The sequence below is a fragment of the Haliotis rufescens genome, unplaced genomic scaffold (assembly GCF_023055435.1).
Source record: "Haliotis rufescens isolate VD_foot unplaced genomic scaffold, xgHalRufe1.0.p SCAF_44, whole genome shotgun sequence".
NCBI classification, from domain to species: domain Eukaryota; kingdom Metazoa; phylum Mollusca; class Gastropoda; order Lepetellida; family Haliotidae; genus Haliotis; species Haliotis rufescens.
This window is the reverse complement of record NW_025964157.1, coordinates 3,065,309-3,074,425: the sequence shown is the minus strand read 5'-3', so window position 1 is coordinate 3,074,425 and position 9,117 is coordinate 3,065,309.

Here is a 9,117-nt window from a genome sequence, read left to right as displayed (position 1 = left end):
GCGGTCAAAGGGATCGAATCTACGACCCTACTCTCCCCGGGAAGACGGTCTATCCACGACACAACGGGGGCGGTCAGGGGATCGAATCTACGACCCTACTCTCCCCGGGAAGACACTGTATCCACGACACGACGGGGGCGGTCAGGGGATCGAATCACCGACCTTACTCTCCCCGGGAAGACACTGTATCCACTACACGACGGGGGCGGTGAAGGGATCGAATCACCGACCTTACTCTCCCCGGGAAGACGCTCTATCCACTACACGACGGGGGCGGTGAAGGGATCGAATCACCGACCTTACTCTCCCCGGGAAGACGCTCTATCCACTACACGACGGGGGCGGTGAAGGGATCGAATCACCGACCTTACTCTCCCCGGGAAAACGCTCTATCCACTACACGACGGGGGCGGTGAAGGGATCGAATCACCGACCTTACTCTCCCCGGGAAGACGGTCTATCCACTACACGACGGGGGCGGTGAAGGGATCGAATCACCGACCTTACTATCCCCGGGAAGACACTCTATCCACTACACGACGGGGGCGGTGAAGGGATCGAATCACCGACCTTACTCTCCCCGGGAAGACGCTCTATCCACTACACGACGGGGGCGGTCAAAGGGATCGAATCTACGACCCTACTCTCCCCGGGAAGACGGTCTATCCACGACACAACGGGGGCGGTCAGGGGATCGAATCTACGACCCTACTCTCCCCGGGAAGACACTGTATCCACGACACGACGGGGGCGGTCAGGGGATCGAATCACCGACCTTACTCTCCCCGGGAAGACACTGTATCCACTACACGACGGGGGCGGTGAAGGGATCGAATCACCGACCTTACTCTCCCCGGGAAGACGCTCTATCCACTACACGACGGGGGCGGTGAAGGGATCGAATCACCGACCTTACTCTCCCCGGGAAGACGCTCTATCCACTACACGACGGGGGCGGTGAAGGGATCGAATCACCGACCTTACTCTCCCCGGGAAAACGCTCTATCCACTACACGACGGGGGCGGTGAAGGGATCGAATCACCGACCTTACTCTCCCCGGGAAGACGGTCTATCCACTACACGACGGGGGCGGTGAAGGGATCGAATCACCGACCTTACTCTCCCCGGGAAGACGCTCTATCCACTACACGACGGGGGCGGTGAAGGGATCGAATCACCGACCTTACTATCCCCGGGAAGACACTCTATCCACTACACGACGGGGGCGGTGAAGGGATCGAATCACCGACCTTACTCTCCCCGGGAAGATGCTCTATCCACTACACGACGGGGGCGGTGAAGGGATCGAATCACCGACCTTACTCTCCCCGGGAAAACGCTCTATCCACTACACGACGGGGGCGGTGAAGGGATCGAATCACCGACCTTACTCTCCCCGGGAAGACGCTCTATCCACTACACGACGGGGGCGGTGAAGGGATCGAATCACCGACCTTACTCTCCCCGGGAAGACACTCTATCCACTACACGACGGGGGCGGTGAAGGGATCGAATCACCGACCTTACTCTCCCCGGGAAGACGCTCTATCCACTACACGACGGGGGCGGTGAAGGGATCGAATCACCGACCTTACTCTCCCCGGGAAGACGGTCTATCCACCACATGTCGGAGAATCACTGACCCGGTGCTGTCCGACAGACGCTGATTGTATTCGAGACTCGACAGTGTGGTACGCGGGATTCGGAGGTCTGTTTAGATGGTATTCGAGATTCGACAGTGTTTTACGTGGGATTTGGGAGTCTGTTAGGATGGTATTCGAGACTCGACAGTGTTTTACGTGGGATTCGGGGGTCTGTTTAGATGGTATTTGAGATTCGACAGTGTGGTACGAGGGACGCAATTAAATCGCATTTGGTACGCAGATTCCACATTTCAGAAAAATAATGGTGTGCATAAAGGTTTCCTTCATATGTTTAATTTTTGCGATATGTTTTCAGTAATAAACTTCAAATCGCGACCTTTTTTCAATGCTTTTGAGATTAGCGTTTAGTAGTATTCGGGATTCAGATTTGAGCAATGAGACTGAGTAAAAGAGTTGAAGGGATTCAATGTTTAGTGGAGGATGGGTTCGATCCCTGGCACCCTCACGTATATGGCACATCTGGCTTATTTTGGGCGAAAACAAAACGAGATAAAGAAATAGAAAATGCCAGGAATTGCCTAATCTGATGGAGAGGGTTTTGTCCTATCTATTTACATCAACTTAAACGCTATTTAAGATTTGATACTCGTAAATTTTTGTGACAAATATAATTGCATCCCCCAAAATAATTTTGAGTAAAGTTTTAAAATACAGGCTGTTCGTTGGCTACATGTCCTGTCTATATAACTGAAATGATATATTCATGCAACTACCATGAGGCGGGACATTTTGAAACAAAAAACTTCAGAAGAATTTATATGGAGGAAATGAAGGCTTAGAATATAAGATATTGAAGCTAATTTGTTCACAAAAATCTCCTGAAAGGATGAAATTAACCAAATCTGAAATATAAGCATTTGATATGCAGAGTTGGAGCTAATATTGATTATTTCCTAACATAACATAATTACCCGTGTTGAAAGAATACGAGAATTACATGTATATAGAAAGAAATACCTATAATTCAAAAGAATCAAAATTCTTGAAATAAAATGAGGAAGGGTCTATTCACAGCCGATGAGCCCCAGTGTATGACGCAGGTACACTTCCCACATCATACAAGATCGTGGCGGCGACAGGTGGCATACAAGAGAGAGAGCGAGAGAGAGAGAGAGAGAGAGAGAGGGGGAGGCTGTGTGTATTATGGGGGTGGATGTGTGTGTGTGTGTGTGTGTGTGGGGGGGGGGTGATCTGTGTGTAATAAAAGGGCCCACAGAGACAACAGACGAGACGGCATTCAGTGTCTTTTTGTCTTCTAAATGTATATAGTAGGAATGATTCTACCAATGTTAGAACGAATGCATTTTGAGGCCGAATCATGTGTGATAGATTGGTGACGATAGAAAAATGATTCTATCTAATGCAACAGCAAATGAATGAAAACAAAATGCAAATATCATAATTACGACCTATTAAAGTTTTATGTATAAATTTGGGCAGCTTCCTTGTTCGAGGAATGTATCCGTGAATATTCACATAGAGGAACAATATCCCATACGTCTGCAGCTGTACAAATAAACTTATTCGACGTCACGTGGCTCTGTTACAATCAAATATTTTAAAATATATGTATAGCGTTCCTGGATATTAAAACCCTTGTTCGTTTCTCAACTGATCACTAAGTTTGTTTCAGATGTTTCACAAAGGTGTCAAGTCTCATCGGTCAGCTAAGAAAGCACATGTGACAATTATGTTCATGATGTCCATGGTTCTTTAAGAATATCCATGGAGTTAGAAAGCAATTCACAATCATCAATAAACGTATTATCGGCTAATCCTTTGAACCAAGTATGTTGTTTTTTCATTGGCACTTCATGACATAATATGAGTGTATTCCGTCTGCTTTAGTAAACCTACACATGTAAAGACTTACTTTTGACAAATCCACTGTGCAAGATAACAGTGATTCATCAATGAACGTATTTTCTGTGGAACTTTTGATTACGAGGAAGGATACGTTTACAAAAAAGTAAATGAACTGATCACTCCTCTTGCTGGGCTGCAACGTGAATATTACATAACATACATTTCACCTCACTTCAAACCTGGATTCAGATGAAATAATTACCCCAGACACAAGACATGCCAAATGAGAACCGTTGTCAGGTAATCTGAGTGGTGCTACCACCAACTATACCTGTAATAGGTTCATTAACTGAGCTTCAAGTGAATGGCAACAAAGACACAGGTGTAGGGTTATGCCAGAATGCACACATTGTGTATTCATGGGGTGGCGTATCACATGCTTTCATTGAATTACTCAAAGTAATGTAAATAATGCATTGTAAATAACATATTGCAAGTAATATATTGTAACTAATGTATTGTAAATAATGTTTTGTGAGTTGTGTATTGTAAGTAATGTGTTGTAAATGATGTATTGTAAATAATGTTCTGGTGTCCCCCGCCGTGATGTTGCTGGAATATTGCTAAAAGCGGCGTAAAACCGTACTCACTGTAAATAATGTATTAAAAGCAGTGTATTGTAAGTGATGTATTGTAAATAATGTATTGTAAGTTATGTATTGTAAATAATGTATTGTAAATGATGTATTGTAAGTAATGTATTGTAAGTTATGTTTTGTAAATAATGTATTGTAAATGATGTATTGTAAGTAATGTATTGTAAGTTATGTATTGTAAATAATGTATTGTAAGTTATGTTTTGTAAATAATGTATTGTAAATGATGTTTTGTAAATAATGTATTGTAAGTGATGTATTGTAAATAATGTATTGTAAGTTATGTATTGTAAATAATGTATTGTAAGTTATGTATTGTAAATAATGTATTGTAAATAATGTATTGTAAGTTATGTATTGTAAATAATGTATTGTAAGTTATGTATTGTAAATAATGTATTTTAAGTTATGTATTGTAAATAATGTATTGTAAGTTATGTATTGTAAATAATGTATTGTAAGTGATGTATTGTAAGTGATGTATTGTAAGTTATGTATTGTAAATAATGTATTGTAAGTTATGTATTGTAAATAATGTATTGTAAGTTAGGTATTGTAAATAATGTATTGTAAGTTATGTATTGTAAATAATGTATTGTAAGTTATGTATTGTAAATGATGTATTGTAAATGATGTTTTGTAAATAATGTATTGTAAGTGATGTATTGTAAATAATGTATTGTAAGTGATGTATTGTAAGTGATGTATTGTAAGTTATGTATTGTAAATAATGTATTGTAAGTTATGTATTGTAAATAATGTATTGTAAGTTATGTATTGTAAATAATGTATTGTAAGTTATGTATTGTAAATAATGTATTGTAAGTTATGTATTGTAAATGATGTTTTGTAAATAATGTATTGTAAGTGATGTATTGTAAATAATGTATTGTAAGTTATGTATTGTAAATAATGTATTGTAAGTTATGTATTGTAAATAATGTATTGTAAATAATGTATTGTAAGTTATGTATTGTAAATAATGTATTGTAAGTTATGTATTGTAAATAATGTATTTTAAGTTATGTATTGTAAATAATGTATTGTAAGTTATGTATTGTAAATAATGTATTGTAAGTGATGTATTGTAAGTGATGTATTGTAAGTTATGTATTGTAAATAATGTATTGTAAGTTATGTATTGTAAATAATGTATTGTAAGTTAGGTATTGTAAATAATGTATTGTAAGTTATGTATTGTAAATAATGTATTGTAAGTTATGTATTGTAAATGATGTATTGTAAATGATGTTTTGTAAATAATGTATTGTAAGTGATGTATTGTAAATAATGTATTGTAAGTGATGTATTGTAAGTGATGTATTGTAAGTTATGTATTGTAAATAATGTATTGTAAGTTATGTATTGTAAATAATGTATTGTAAGTTATGTATTGTAAATAATGTATTGTAAGTTATGTATTGTAAATAATGTATTGTAAGTTATGTATTGTAAATGATGTATTGTAAATGATGTTTTGTAAATAATGTATTGTAAGTTATGTATTGTAAATAATGTATTGTAAGTTATGTATTGTAAATAATGTATTGTAAGTTATGTATTGTAAATAATGTTTTGTAAATGATGTATTGTAAATGATGTATTGTAAATTATGTATTGTTAGCAGTGTATTGTAAATAATGTTCTGGTGTCCCCCGCCGTGATGTTGCTGGAATATTGCTAAAAGCGGCGTAAAACCGTACTCACTGTAAATAATGTATTAAAAGCAGTGTATTGTAAGTAATGTATTGTAAGTAATGTATTGTAAGTAATGTATTGTAAGTGATGTATTGTAAGTCATGTATTGTAAGTAATGTATTGTAAGTAATGTATTGTAAGTAATGTATTGTAAATAATGTATTGTAAGTGATGTATTGTAAGTAATGTATTGTAAGTGATGTATTGTAAGTGATGTATTGTAAGTTATGTATTGTAAATGATGTATTGTAAGCAATGTGTTGTAAATGATGTATTGTAATCTGAGCATGAGTCGTAGGACGCTCTTTGAAATCTTGGTAGAAAGAGCATGCTTGATTGTATCTGAAAAGTTGTGAAAGGCTGGAGCTGCTGGAAAATCGCTCGACATGAAGGGAAAGTTGACTATTGGAAAGTTGAAGTCATACCGTCGTGTCATACAGTCTTGTGGAACGTTTGTTTTGTCACTCTGAATCTGTGGAAGGGACTTTGGTATTTGATGGTTATTGAACGATATCAGATGATCGATGCCTCAAATGTGCAACTGCCCCCATCTTTTTGAAAGCTGTACTAAAGCCTTAAATGTTGTAACCTTGATCGAGGGTATACGGCTCGACATAAAGGGAAAGGGACTGTTGGAAAATTCCCATCTTGTGATACAGTATTGTGGACAATGTTTTGTCACTCTTGATCTTTATGCACAGATGCTTTGTTCAATTGTCGGTAGAAGGAGTGTGAGTGAGTGAGTTGGGTTTAACGCCGCTTTTAACAGTATTACAGTTATATCACGGCGTATCAGCTTAATGTGGGAGGAAAGCCCGATGTGATGCAGGTCTCAGACGTTTACCACTTCGGTGAAACCCACGAGCACGGGTATGGTACTGACAAACCTAGAAACATAATTGACGCGAACCGGGATTCGAACCCAGAATCATAGGTTTCTTGCGTGCCCAAGGGACGAAACTCTGCACAGCGAATCGCGGCGCAACTGGGCCCATTGTGCCTGGGGCACCAGATTACCTAGGTTAATATGGCAAGGTAATAATAGACTGGATGGATACTGTCAACCATATCTGTTTACATATTGATCAACCCTCCAGCTTTCCCTACAGCCAACTCCTAAATCCAACAGAAGTGGACCTTTCAATAACTTGAACCAATCAATCTAAAAAACTCAGCTGGGACATTCATAATGATACCTTTGACAGTGACCACTGCCCAGTCAAAATCACCCGAAGTCTCCCTAATACATCCAATCAGTCCCGACACCTAGCGAAGAAAATTACAACTTAAGAAAAGCTAATTGGCAGGTGTTCACCAAATAACACATAACCAAAACCAAAAATGACTAACGTTCACTATACAAACTACCCCAATTCCAATACAGCAAAACTTTTGGCAATTCCATGTGCATTACATCAAACCAAATATACTCAACAAAAGTTACAATATTTTAGTGTATTTTTAAAACAAGTAAAGTTTGGTTTTCAATATTGTAGTACATGCATGGAATCAAGTCACAAAAACGCAACTGCTACAGAAAAGCATGCATTCCGTGCAAAAGTTGACTTTTATGCAAGCCCCATGCATTTCACTACCCAAGAATGGGTATAAAAACATGTGCGTTAACGGGATTCCATATGCATTGTTTAGCATCGTGCTGACAACAACCACTCAGAAAACAAAATTACGCAATTATTCAACATAACGAAATGCCACGTCTGTCCTAAAATGAGCATCTGCGAGTCATTGGTATGCTTGAAGCAAGACATCTGGATTCGAACAACACATCTACGAAATCGATTCCAGCCAGCAACAGTGACTGCAAGAAACATCCCTGGCCTTTGACGAATATCTTCACAAACCGTACGTCGTCCCTCAGATGTGCAGGGATTGTCGCCAGAAGACCCGCCAGAAGTCCCATTCGAGTGTACCGACATCGAGGTGAACGTTACGTCAATCATTGTGTCATGGAAGAAGATCGGTTCGGAGGCGGCAGCGTTATGGTATGGGGCGGGATTACAGCAAGACAGATGACCCGTTTGATAGTGGTAGAGGGAAATCTCAATGGACAGCGCTACCGCGGCGAGATCATCGGCCCTGTTGTTCTACCGTTTTTGTGTCGTCATGGCCCAGGCATTACCTTTCAACATGACAACGCCCGGCCCAACATTGCTCGACTTGTTCAGGATTCTCTTCAACAAAACAACATGAATGTCATCCTTTGGCCGGCTTGCTCCCCTGAACTCACACCAATCCAGCTCATACGGGATGAGATGGATCGTCGCCTTCGACGTCAACCACGTGTTCCACAGACACTCCAGGAACTTCGAAACATGCTCCAGCAGATATGGACAGATATCCCACAGGACTTTGTGCGACTCCTGGTCCATTCCATGAGACGAAGATGTGTTGCTTGCATCGATGTATATTGACATTTTGGCATGTTCATGGTTTTTTTTTTATGAAATCAGGCATTTTCTAAGTCAGTATGACAAATTAAACCATTTGAACACTTACAAGTGTCTTTTATCTGTTGCAAACCGAAATTGTTTCAGATTTGGTAAAAAACATAACTTTGCATTAAATCTTATTCAATTTCACAGGAACGTTACGTTTGTTGTTCAGTATATAACCCCCCCCCCCCCCCCCCCCCCCCCCCCCAATAATTTCTTAATAATTTCGGAGGCTCGATATGGATACCTGGCCACACAAACATGCCTGGGAATAACCACGCGGATTTGGCAGCCAAACTTGCAACCACAACCCCACCCCACACAAACCACTCTACCAGACACTTCCCCTGCAATATAGAAATAATATGACACTCCTCTTTAACACTACAAATTCCTCTGCAATCTTTCCAGCCATCTCAAACTTATAAAAAACAGTAATTTCCAAAACAAATTTTAGAACTGTCGCAAACAAAACACTCTTCATAAATAATCATCATCAAATACAACTTTCTACAATTTGGATCGGGATCGACCCATGACGATTCAGGTTAGAACAGGTCTTCAGCAGCCCATGCTTGTCGTAAGGGGCGACTAACATGATCGGGTGTTAGGCTCGCTGACGTGGTTGATGCATGTCATCGTACAGATGCTAGCACAACATCTATTACGACGTGATATGGTGATTGCAGACATAGAACATGTGAGATTCTCATTTATCACATCTATTTCGATGTACTGGTGGTTATAGACATAGAACATGCGAGATTCACGACCCCATTGATCACATCTGTTTCGATGAACTGGTGATTATAGACATAGAACAGGTGAGATTCACGACC